The 13,660-nt window shown below is 41.1% G+C and overlaps 1 protein-coding gene across 2 annotated transcripts in view; it reads left to right on the top strand.

The window, feature by feature from the left end:
• Window positions 1-13,660, top strand: part of LOC115021505 (myelin basic protein-like) — a 46,680-nt gene that overhangs the window by 32,565 nt on the left and 455 nt on the right. The gene's annotated exons all lie outside the window — the stretch shown is intronic.

Below are 13,660 nucleotides of genomic sequence, written 5' to 3'. Positions count from 1 at the left end.
GCTTAACTAGGAGCTGATCCAGGGCAAACCTGAGCCAGCCCTAACTATAAGCTTTATCAAAAAGGAAAGTCTTTAGCCTACTCTTAAATGTGGAGAGAGTGTCTGCCTCCCGAACACAAACTGGAAACTGGTTCCACTGGAGAGGTTCTTGATAGCTGAAGGCTCTGGCTCCCATTGTACTCTTAGAGACTCTACAAGTAACCCTGCAGTCTGGGAGCGCAATGCTCTAGTTGGTTTATAAGGTACTATGAGATCTTTAAAATATGCTGGAGCCTGACCATTAATTGCTTTGTAAGTCAGGAGAAGGATTTTGAATTCTATTCTGTATTTTACCGGGAGCTAGTGCAGAGCAGCTAATACAGGAGTAATATGATCCCGTTTCCTTGTTCTTATCAATACACGTGCCGCTGAATTTTGGATCAACTGAAGAGTCTTAAGCGACTTTTTGGGACAACCTGATAACGATGAGTTGCAGTAATCCAGCCTTGAAGTAACAAATGCATGGACTAGTTTTTCTGCATCATTTTGAGACAGGATGTGTCTAATTTTTGCAATGTTACGTAGATGAAAGAAGGCAGTCCTTGAGATTTGTTTTATGTGGGAGTTAAACAACAGATCCTGATCAAAAATGATGCCAAGATTCCTTACAGTGGTGCTGGAGGCCAAATGAATGCCATCCAGAGCTTCTATGTCATTAGAAAATGCGTTTCGGAGGCGTTTAGGGCCAAGTATAATAACTTCAGTTTTGTCTGTGTTTAACATCAAAAAGTTGCTAGACATCCACGTTTTTATGTCCTTAAGGCATACTTGAAGTTTAGCCAATTGATTGGTTTCATCTGGTTTAATTAATAGATATAATTGGGTATCATCCGCATAACAATGAAAGTTTATAGAGCGGTTCCTTATAATATTGCCCAAAGGAAGCATATATAAGGTGAATAGAATAGGTCCAAGTACAGAACCCTGTGGAACTCCAAGGCTGACTTTGGCTGTCATGGAGGATTTATCGTTAACACATACAAGAACAGAGACGAGTCCTTTGTCTGATGCCAATAGAAGGTCATTGGTAACTTTCACCAGTGCTGTCTCTGTGCTATGATGAACTCTAAATCCAGATTGAAAAACCTCTTGTAGTAAACAGAACTTCTATATGTCCGTAGTGTCTGTAGCTGTCACAGCATCCACCTGGGAATATATCCGGGGATTAAGTTGTCAGACTGACTGTTGCAATTGTTAAGAGATTGCTTAGGTGTGCCGAAGGTATTATTAAGCTCTGCTGGGTGCTGATTGATTGCCTGACCCATGGCAGTTGTTATTAAACCAAAGGGGAATATTGAGTCGTGGAGGTTACAAGTCAGCGTGTGATCGACTGCAATTTAGACATTGAGCCTCGGCCCAATTAAAAAGTCACACAGCTGTCAGCGACCCAGCCACTGCAACTAGCTGGCAATGAATAAAGGTTACATTAATACAAAATATAGTCCTGTATGATATGAAGAAAATATGTGATAACGTTGTTGAATATCACGATAAAGATATAAATTAAAATAAAAGGATATTAAAAAAACAGTGACTTGCGGGCAGGGGAGGCAGAGCATGAAAAGTAAAAAAAACTAATAACAATAAAATAAATAGAAATGTATATTTGTCGACTGGTCTGTGCTATCACTGCATTTTCTGTATGATTCCAATCATTTTTGATCATTTTTATAGTCAAAATTGCTGAATTTGCGTATTCTCTGTTCAGATACAGGAGAGATGCGAGCTGAGGCAGCGACGAGCTGAGCCTCCCCTCGGATTGCGCAATCTCTCGCAAACTAGGTTGAGCGCGTGCTTGTTGCCATCTCTCTGTATGTCGCCAATATAATGTTTACAGACACTTTTATTATACATCCTGATTTTCCATAGTCCAGTTAATGTATGTAATGTATGTGTGTAACATATTTAGTCTTGCTGATGTGACATAAAACCACAATGAAAAGACACCAGGTGAGGCAGACAGTACTATCACTTCACTGCTCTGTTTTTATTTTATTTTACGTTTCTATTCTTTCTTCTGTATCGATGTTTCGTACAAGCTACTGGATGCCTAAATTTCCCTCGGGATCAATGAAGTACCTATCTATCTGTCTATCAATGTAGATATCCACGAGCCAAAGAGAACTCCAATCAACACTATCATCTTGTTCTCCCAGCTCCATTATGTTGCAGTCTGGCCTTGTTATATTACATTCACTGCAGGTCCACAGGCTACTGTCCAAGTTGTCATATACTGTACCAGGATACTGTGCTAATTGTCTTGCCCTTTTCCCATAAAACATGCACATAAAAAGTGCACATAGATTTGAGGTACTGGGAACTGCAAAGCTACACGTTAGAATTGCGTCTATCACATTTTGCTCACATAGCTAAGACTCTTATCTAGAGCCACAACACAATTTTTTCACAAATGCACATTGGGCTCCGACTTATCTTTTCCTACAGAAACCACGCTGCTTTGTTCATTTTAATAACAATATATTTTCATATTTCACATTTGTTTTTGCAGACACTGGAAACAGCTGATCAAAATCACAAGTAGCTATTAAAGGATCATTACCAAGTCGATTTGTATCTAAAGTCTATTGGCAACCAGAGAATATCAACAATGCTATCTGATCCAGTGTGCGGGGGCGGGGGGTAATGGACGCCAATCAGTCGGTCTTATCGTCACTATATTGATGTATATGCAATCTAATCTAAGCAGAGACTCATTTAAATCACTAAAAGGAAATGATCACAATAATAAATCCCAGAACAATAATACTGCAGTGTTGTTTGCGTCTGGAGCTTAAAAACAATTTGGTTTGAGTCACTTTATTTGTCCACAAGATATCAATATTAGGAGACTGAGTTGGGATTAGCCAGAAATGTAAACTCTGTAATCGCTGAGTCATTGACATTGATCAACAATCCTATCAATGTGTTATGGTCAGCTTGTGCATTGGGACGCTAAAACCCTGACTCATTGCACCTTTAATAAGTTAACTCCCAGTTAATAAGAGGGAGTCACTCTATAGCACATCACCTTTTTTTGCAACCAACCTGGGTGGACATGCAGTCAGTATGATGCTGAAGTATTATGGATTTTGGAGGGCTGGTAAAGTTCACCCATGTCGGGCTGTTTTTCTCCCTAATTTGTATTTTATTAGTATTCTAGTGGTCGACGGTGGCTCCGCTGGCCTTAGAAAAAGTGAGCAACAGGTGATGGATGACTGGAAATTATTGGAAGAGGACTCATGGAAGGCCACTGAACAGGCGAAACAACAGCTCTCGTATTTGTTCTACGCTTTGCTGGTCAATAACAGCCACAGCGGCTCTCCTGGGAGGGAACAACATTGTAATATGACGTATTTACTGTTGGTGATAAAGACTGATGAGTTATATTTCACATTCTTACATAGGTTTATGAGGCCTATGCTGCTGCAGTGGGGAGATATATATATATATATATATATATATATATATATATATATATATATATATATGTATAATGTAATTATAGTATATATTATGTATGTATAATGTATGTATAATATATGTATATAATAATGTATGTTGTATGTGTAATGTATGTGTAGTGTAGAGATATAGGTATAATGGGGTGTATATATATATGTGTGGTATATATATATATGTTGTATATATATATATGTGTCATATATATATATGTGTAATATCTATATATCTGTGTATCCTATCTCTCTCTCTGTGTCTTATCTTCTGTGTGTCTCTATCTCTCTCTATCTCTCTCTCTCTCTCTCTCCTCTCCTCTATCTCTCTCTCTCTTCTCTCTCTCTCCTCTCTCTCTCTCTCTCTCCATCCCCTCTCTCTCTCTCTCTCTCTCTCTCTCTCTGTCTGTTGTCTCTCTATCACTCTCTCTCTCTCTCACTCTGTCGTCTCTCTCTCCGTCTCTCTGTGTGTATATCTCTCTGTGTCTCTCTCTCTCTGTGTTCTCTCTCTGATCTCTCTGTGTCTCTATCTATCTGTGTCTCTCCTCTTCCTCTCTCCTCTCTCTCCTCTCTTCTCTCTATTCTCTCTTCTCTCCTCTCTCTCACCTCTCTTCCTGGTCTCTCTCGCTCTGTGTCTCTCTCTCTAGCTCTCTCTCTCTGTCTACTCTGTTCTCTCTCTCCGCTGATGTCCCCTATCTCTCTGTGTCCATCTCTCTGTCTCTTCTCTCTCTCTGGCCTCGGTGTCTCTCTCTCTGTGCTCTCTGTCTCTCTCTCTATGTCATCTCTCTTGTGTCTCTGCTACTGTGTGTCTCTCTCTCGTGTGTCTCTCTCTCTCCTGGTGTGTCTCTCTCTCTAATTCTCCTGTCGCTCTTCTCTGTGTCTCTCTCTCTCTCTCTCGTGCGTCTGTGTCTCTCTCTCTCTCTCTCTCATCTCTCTGTCTTGTCTCTGTCCTCTATCCTGTCATCGCTGTCTCTATCCGGCTGTCTCTCTCGTCTCGCTCTCTTTCCCTGCTTCTTCCCTCTCTCTCTATCTCTTCTCTCTCTCTCTCTCTCCTCTGTTTTCTCTCTGGTGTCTCTTCTCTCTGTTCTCTCTCTGTGGCCTCTCCTCTCAATGTGTCTCCTCTGTGTTTCTCTCTCTTGTGTCTCTCTCTGTGTCCTCTCTCTCTCTTGTCTCTCTCTGTGTCTTCTTCTTGTGTCTCTCTCTCCTGTGTCCTAGCTCTCTCTGTGTCTCCTACTCTCTGTGTCTCTCTCTAACTCGGCTTGTCTCTCTCTCTCTACGTGTCTCATCTCTCTCTGTGTCTCCTCTCTCTCTCGTGGTCTCTCTCTCTCTCTGTGTCTCTCTCCTCTCTGTGTCCCTCTTTCTCTTCTCTCTCTTCTATCTTCTCTCGCTCCTCTATCGCCCCCCCGATGTCTCTGTGTCTCTCTCTTCGCCAGCTCTCTCCCTCTCTCTATCTCCACCTCTTCCCCCCTCATCTCCCATCTCCCTCTCTCTCCTCTACCACATATATATATCTTCTCTTATCTCTATATTTCTTCTCTCGGATCCTCTGTGTCTATCTGTGTCATCTCTATCTATGTGTCTCTCTGTATCCATCTCTCTCTCTCTCTCCTTTTTGTATATCTCTCTATGTTCTCCTCATTTCTCTTTGTCTCATCTCTCTATGTGTTGTGTCTATATATATATCTCTGTCCTCTCTATGTGTGTGCTATCTCCTAGGTGTTCTCTTCTCTCTCTGGTTCTATCTCTATCTGTGTACTATTCTAATATCCACATTATATCTCTCTACTGTGTATCCTGTGTGTTAATCTATATACTCTCTATATGTATCTATACTCTCTGTGTGTCTCTCTATCTCTCATCTCTCTATATCTATGTGTCTCTATTCTCTATGTCTCCTCTCCTGTGTTATCTATATCTATCACTCTCTATCTTCATCTATGTTTATCATTCTCTCTATCTGTTGTCTCTCTGTGTCTCTTTGTCTCTATCTCTCTCTCTTTGTGTCTCTGTGTCTTCTCTCTGTGTCTCTGTGTTCCTCTCTCTCCTGTTTTCTCGCTGTGTCTCTCTCTCATCTGTGTGCCTCTCCTCTCTCTAGGTTGGTCTCTATCGCTCGTGTTCTAGCATCTTCTGTGTATCTGTGTCATACTCTCCTTGTCTCTGGTCTCTCTCTCTCTGTGTCTCTCTCTCATCGCTCTGTGTCTCTCTCCTGTGGTCTCTCATCTCTGTGTCTCTCTCTCTCTCTCTGTGTTCTCTCTCTCTCTGGTGTCTCTCTCTCTCTTGTGTCTCCTCTCTCTGTGTGGTCTCTCTCTCTCTCTGTGTCTCTCTCTCTCTCCTTTGTCTCTCTCATCTCTCTCCTCTGTGTATTCTCTCTCTCTCTTGTCTATGTGGTCTCTGTGTCACTCTCTCTCTGTGTCTCTGTGTCCTGTGATGTCTCTCGCTTCTCTCTACTCTCTCTGTGTGTCTCTCTCTATGTGTGTCTATTCTCTCCTGTGTAGCCTCTCTCTTGTGTCCCTCTCTATCTCTGTGTCTCTCTCCTCTCTTCTCTCTCTCTCTCATGCTGTGTCTCTCTCTCCTCTCTCTCTCTCTCTCTCTCTCCTCTGTGTCTCTCTATGTGTCTCTGTGTGTCCTCTCTCTCTCTCTCTCTCCTGTGCTCTTGTGTCTCTGTGTCCCTCTACTCTCCTCTCTCTCTCTCTGTTTCATCTGGTCTCTCTCTGTCTCATGTGTCCTCTCTCTTCGTCTTGTCTCCTGTGTCTCTCTCTCTCTCTGTGTGTCTCTATGTGTCCTCTGTCTGTCTCTCTCTTCTCCCTACTCTCTCTCTCTATCTCTCTCTCTCTCTCCCTCTTCCCCCTATGTTCTGTGTACGCGCTCTCTCTCTCTCTCCTCTATGTCTTCTATGTTCTCGGTTTATGTGTGTCATCTCTCTCTCTCTCTCTCTGTCTCTGTGTCTGTGTCTCGCTCTGTCTCTCTCTCTCTCCTCTCTCTGTCTTCTCTCTCTCCTCTATCTCTCTCTCTCTCCTCTCTCTCTCTCTCTCCTTCCCTCTCTCTCCTTCTCTCTCCTCTCTCGCTCTCTCTCTCTCTCATCTGTCTCTCTGTTCTCTCTTCTCTCTCTCTCTCCTTCTCTGGCTCTCGGTCATCCTCTCTCCTCTTCTCTCTCCTCTCTCTCGCTTCTCTCTCCTTGGTCCCTCTTGTCCTCTCCTCTCTCTCTCTCTCCTGTCTCGTCTCCCTCTCTGTCCCTCTCTCTCCGGTCTCATCTCTCTCTCTCTCTCTCTTCCTCTGTCTCTGTCTCTCTCTCTCTCTCCTCTTCTCCTTCTCTCTCATCTCTCTCCTCTCTCTCCATCTCATCTGTCATCTCTCTCTCTCTCTCTCTCTATGTCTCTCTCTCTCTCTGTCTCTCTCTCTCTGTCTCTCTCTCTCTGTCTCTCTCTCTCTCTCTCTCTCGGTCTCTGTCTCCTGGTCTCTCTCTCATCTCTCCGCTCTTCTCTCTCTCACTCTCGCTCTCTCATCTCTCTCTCTTCTCGCTCTCTTCTATCTGTCTCTCTTGTCTTCCTCTCTCTCTCTCTTCTCGTCTATCCTCTGTCTAGCTCTTCTCGGCGTCTCTCCACCTCTCTCTCTCTCTCTCTCTCTTCTCTCCCCTCTCCCTATCTCTCTCTCCTCCATCTCTCTCTACTCTGTCTCTCTATATTATCTCTCTATATAATATATATATCTACATAGATATATATGTATATATATCATACATATATATAACATAGAACATCTATGTATATATGTCTATCATATATCTATCTGTGTATATATATATGTATCTTTAATGGTATCTATGTCTCTCTATATCGATATGTGTATATAATCTGTATATGTTATATCTCCATGCTTATCTATTATGTGTGTGTGTATCTATCTCTCTATGTGTCTCTCTCTTGTGTCTCTCTCTCTGTGTCTCTTCTCTGTGTTCTCTCTCTCTCTCATGTCCTCTATCTCTGTCTAGATCTGTGTCTCCTTCTCTTCTCTGTCTCTTGTCTCTTCGCTCTCTGTGTCTCTCCCCCTCTCTCTATCCCCTCTCTCCTCTCCCCCTCTCTCTCCCCCCTCTCTCTATATCTACATATATACATAATATATAGATATCACATATATATATAGATACATCTTACATATATTATATATACACATAATATATATATCAATATATCATAAATATATATATACATATATTATATATACATATATATATTCGACCACATATATATCTATACACATATATATTAACACATATATATATACACATATATATATATATACCCACACACATATATTATATATACATATATATATACATAATTACATATATACATATATAACATAGATCATATCTTTATCACATATAGCTTATATATCTATTATCTATGTTATATATATATAGTATATATCATATAATATATATATATATATATATATATATATATATATATATATATATATATATCTTATATATAGATATATATCTAATATGTGGTATATATATATCTCAATATATATATATATCATAGATTGTATATTATAATATACTATATATATATATATATATGTGTATATATATATCTATCTGTGTCTCTATATATATTCTATGTGTATATATCTATCATAGCTGTGTATTATACATATCTCTCATGTTGTTATATATCTCTATATCTATGTGTATATCTTATTCTATATCTGTTGTCTCTCTCTCGTCATCTCATGTGGTATATATATATATATACTAATATGATATATGTCGCACTCTGTGTATATATATTATACATCTTCTCAGTCTCTATATCTATCGATCTATCTTGATATCTCATGTATCTGTTCTTTTGTATCTATATATTGTGTGATGTATCTCTCTCTCTTTAGCTATGTCTCTCTCTCTCTGTTTTGTACCTGTACGCTTATCTTGTGTCTGTCTCCCTGTCTCTCCTCTCTCTGTGTCTGTCTCCTTCTCTCTCTCTCTGTCTGCTCTACTGTCTCTCTCTCTCTCTCTGTCTCAATGTCTCTCTCGACTATCTCTGTGTCTCTCTCTATCCTCTCCTCTCTCTTTGGTCTCTCTATCATCTAATGTCTATCTTGTCTCTCTTTCTCTCTTTGTCTCTCTGTTCTCATGTGTATCTGCTCCTCATTTCTCCTTCTGTGTCTCTCTCTCTCTCCATCTCTCATCTCTCTCTCTCTCTATCTCTCTTCTCTCTCTCTCTCTCTCTTCTTATCTCTCTCTCTCGCTCTCTGTCCGCTGTCCTTGTCTTCTTTCTCTCTCGTCTGTGTCACTCTGTCTCTCCTTTCTCTCTCTCGTTCTCTTGTCATCTGTCTCTCTCCTGTCTCTCTCTCTCTCTCTGTCCTCGCGTGTCCTCTCTCTCTGTCTTACTGTCTCTCTCTCTCTGTCGGTCTCTCATCTTGTCTGTCCTCTCTATGTCTCTCTGTCTCCTCTTTCTCTCTGTGTCTCTCGCTTATCTGTCTCTCTGTCTGTCTCTCTGTCTCTCTGTCTCTCTCATCTAGTCTCTCTTTCTCTCTGTCTCTCGTTCTCTTGTCTCTCTCTCTTGTCTCTCTCTCTTTTCTCTCTGTCTCTCTGTCTGTGTCTCTCTCATCTTCTTGTGTCTCTGTCATGTGTCTCTCTCTCTGTCTCTCTCTCTGTAAACTGTCTCTCTCTCTTTCTCTCTCCTCTCTCTCATCCCTCGTCTCTCTCTCTGTCGCTGATATCTCTCTCTCTCTCATTTCTCTCTGTGTCATCTCTCTCGTCCTGTATTCCTCCTCTTCTGGATCTATCTGTGTCTCTCTCGTCTGTCTCTCTCTCTCTAGTCTCTCTCTCCTCTTGTCTCTTCTCTGTCTCGCTCTCTTCTGCCTCTCTCTCTGTCCTCGCTCTCTCCTCTGTGTCTCTTCCCTCTGTCTCTCTTGTCTCTTCCTGGTCTCTCTCTCTGTCTCCTTCTCTCGTCTCTCTCTCTCCTCTCTCCTCTGTCTTTCTCTCTCTCTCTTTCGTCTCTCTCCATCTACCTGTCTCTCTCTCTCTGTGTGTCTCTCTTGTGTCTTCTCTTCTGTCTCTCTGTGCTCTCTGTGCTCTCCATGCTCTCTGTCTCTCTGTTCTGTCCTCTGTCTATTCTCTCTGTCTCTCTCTTATCCTCCCTCGTCTCTCTTCTCTGTCTCTCTGTCCTCTCTCTCTGAATCCCTCTCTTCCCGTCTCTCTCCTCTATCTCTCTCTGTCTCTACTCTCTCCTCCTGTCTCTCTCTTCCTCTCTCTGTCCCTCTCTCTCTCTCTCCTACTCTGTGTGGGTCCTCTCTCTCTCTCTCTCTCTCTGTCTCTGTGTCTCTCTCTATTCTCTCTCTCTGTTCTCTCTGCTGTGTCTCTCTCATCCTCTCCCTCTCTCTCTGTCTCTCTCTCTCTGTCTCTGTGTGGTCTCTCTCTCGCTCTAATCTCTCTCCTCTTATCCTTCTCTCTGGTCTCTCTTCTATCTCTCTCTCTCTCGTCCTCTCTCTCAATGTCTGTGTTCGCTCCTCTCTCTCTCTCTCCTCGCTCTCTCTCGCTGTGTTATCTCTCTCTCTTACTCTAATCTCTCTCGGTCTCTCTCTTCTGTTGCTGTGTCCTCAATCTCTCTCTCTTCTCCTCTCCCTATCTCTGTCTCTGTACCTCTATCTCTCATCTGTCTGTTTTCACGGCACCTGATGTCCCCCACAAAGCAAAAAAACTGCACCCTGCTAACGGCGTGCAGAGAAGCCGCTGCATCCAGCTAAAGAGAGCCACTTACTGTTATTACATCTCAACTTTATGAGTTTTCAAATCTCAGGGGAGATCAGGCAAACCTTTTTACTGCAGATATAATAAGTATATGCATCATCAGAGAAGTGTGTACTGCAGTGCACAACAGCTTTAAGGCAGTTTGTTCTTCAGCCGAATACTCTGGCTTGAATAAATACAGCTGATTACCAGACAAAAAATCCTCTCCGTCGATGTTTTATGATGCCATTTTCGCTTTTAGAAACATAAGTAGTTTGCGTTACAAGCGAAAAGAACAAGAATGTTCTGCTTTAGAGCATGCCCCCTGGCTACTCACAGAAATCCAAGCTGAAGTAGTTCTTCCTCAATCTACGTCATTGTCCCTTTAAATGACGGCTTGATGCAGCAAGAACAACAGATTTTGCAGACTGATCACTCAGTATTTATTTTCTTTTTTCAATTGACTACATTTGCATCACTGATTAAGTCGAAAGAGAGATGTATTTTATCAATCACCATCAACACTGATTGGACGTCCTCTTAAAAGATGGTTAACTTACCTTTTGAATACCCCCATATAACTGACTCACGCACACAAAGACAAATGGGCTGAAAGCGACAGCAATTGCACCAATTGCTTCATTTTTGCCATCAGAATAATTTGAAAGGTAATTACATCATTTGTTTTACACATAGTGGCTTTAATATGAACTTCTTCCTCTTCAACTAAAACCTATGTTGACAACTTATTTTTCTAGATTCTAGTCTTTCATTATACAGTTGTGCTTTTTAGAAATAAAGTCCTTACAGAAAGTATTTTAATGGGTTGTATAATCGGCCTTAAAGCAGCTGTGAATTTTATTTGTTTACAACGACAATTTAAAGTGTCTCAAAATGGCTTTTTCACTTTGACAAGAATTTAATTATGAGGAAATGAGACTCGCTGAGTGACACAAGTTTCACTAAGTACTTCGTGTGTGTGTGTGTGTGTGTGTGTGTGTGTGTGTGTGTGTGTGTGTGTGTGTGTGTGTGTGTGTGTGTGTGTGTGTGTGTGTGTGTGTGTGTGTGTGTGTGTGTGTGTGTGTGTGTGTGTGTGTGTGTGGTGCTGAAGACACCACCCTGATAGTATTATCAGATCATTTATATTCAAGCTCTCTTCGGGTCATGTTTAATTTAGAAAAAAAATACTTTTTGGTGTTCTTTCTAACATATGCTTAAACTTCTTAAAATGGCTCTAAAACATACTGGGATCACTTTACCGTAGTTTTTTATTTTTCTTCAAACTTTTTTATTGCTTCACAGATGCATCTTTTTTTAGTGAACATCCTTTTAGCGGGTTAGGGTTACCTGGAAAATTATTTAATCATTATATCATGTATAATAAAGGATAAATAATTGTTTTTAATTGCTGTTCTTTCTCACATAATTCCTGTATTATTGTTTTTAAACCAGGCTCTATTTCTCACTTCTCTACCATGATAGCGAACTAGACTTTATCAAGTCGCTCATAGGAAGGAAGAAAAAGAGCTCGCCTTCTATACCGAAGCAACTGATAAGGTTTTGGTCCGTCCAACATAAGAAATGTTCATGTCAGTTTGCTGACATTCCTCACAATAACACTTTTGAATGCTGACAATGCATATGCATTCAAAACCTTTCTCTTCTACAATCTGAAAATGCTAAAGCTATCCATCTGGATGGAGACAGTCACACATCCTCATCCCTCAGTCTCTCTGCAGGATGAATGCCTACGATAAAAAAAGAAAAATTGGTCTCATTCTCTACAAACTGAGTTATATTGGCATTTGCTCTTTATCTATTTTCACTTTTGATAGACTTGCAAATCTGCCAGGAGGGAATCAAGCTGTAGAACTCATTGGACTAAATAATAAGATTATGACGCTGGTGTTGCTTCTCCAGATGCAATCATTTTAGGAGTAATTCCCTCTAAAACTGTAATAAATCATAACCTTGTACGTGGCAGCTCTGCACCCAGAGACGGCAGCTACGCAGCTCTCGGGCCCCGAATCAGATAAGTGTCAACGTGCATTGGGTTGAAAATCCATACTTATAGGAGTTATTTTAGTGACACTGGCCCCATTGTTTCTCTGTAATAACTATGCAGCTCTGACAACAGGCCACTGTTTCGGACAATATTGGCATGCAGATTCTCTGGTGTAGTGCTACACCATTTCTGTCAGTACAGTGTGGATATTGTTTCGGAGGCAGGAATGCACTGGATGTCCTCCGCTGTGGGAGCAGGCTAACTTAATGGATAGCTGTCAAAGTGGATGTTAGAAAAGCAGCTGTATTTCCATCTTGCTGGAATTAATAGGAACATTGTTTTTACAAGGCTGAAGTGAGATGAGATGTAATGCACCACACAGGGTTGACTCTGTTGCAAAGGTGGTGCAGCCTTTAAATGTCAAGAAATCAAGAAGATTCCTGTTCATTTTAAATGTCATTGTTAACCCTATACCTATACTTTCATATCTCACAGGTACTTTATAGTATTATTCCAATTATTCATGACCTGTGTTTTCTGTTTTAATTAGTAAATGGACTGCGTTTATACAGCGCTTTTCCAATTTTAGCAAGCATTCAAAGCGCTTTACAACACATGTCAGCATTCACCCATTCACATGTACAAGGTACACACTCACACACTGTTGGCAATCGGGAGAAATTTGGGGTTCAGTATCTTGCCCAAGAACACATCAACTGCAGGGGCTGGGGATCGAACCACCGACGTCTGGACAACCACTCTACCTTCTGAGCCACAGAATCAGCGTAGTGCATTGCAAAACATTTAGTGGTATCCCGGGGGACCCCAGTCAAAAGCACCCACTTCTGCCTATACAGTTTAAAAATATGGAACCTTTTATTCAGCTCATGTTGCCATTAGTCCTGATTTAAAATGTCACACACTATCAGGGGATAAGGGCCCTCTGTAACTCTTTACACAATATGCAAATTAACTTTTTTTGTTATAATGGTTGTTTCTTCCAGTCGTACTCTTGGGAACCCCAGGAGGTAAACCTTGTATGCTAAATGTGTTGCTATGTTGAGGGTTAAGTAGCTTCTATTGTAAAATTGTGTGAACCCACTATTATTGTGTTACTGTAATAAAACAAGAACAGTTTTGAGAAGCACTCGAATGCATCGTGCTCCAGTTAAAATAAGCTGGGACTCGTGAGCACACCTGCTACAACATTGTTTTGATTTAAAATGGCCCTCAGAGACAAAGCAGTTCTAAGGAATTAAATGAACACTTTTTACTTGCTCGTGTCTTCAATCTCACAATTCTATATACGTTTCCAGTTATTCAGGTGAGATTTGTCCAAGTGAACAAGTTGCATGTTAGCCCTGCTGGTCTCTGCTGCAGCAGGAAGGGCACAGTCTGGTGAAAAGAGGCCATTGTGCTGCTGCG

The sequence above is a fragment of the Cottoperca gobio genome, chromosome 16, assembly GCF_900634415.1.
Source record: "Cottoperca gobio chromosome 16, fCotGob3.1, whole genome shotgun sequence".
Classification (NCBI taxonomy): Eukaryota; Metazoa; Chordata; class Actinopteri; order Perciformes; family Bovichtidae; genus Cottoperca; species Cottoperca gobio.
Note: the sequence above shows the minus strand (reverse complement) of the source record. Positions and strands in the feature narration are given on the sequence as shown.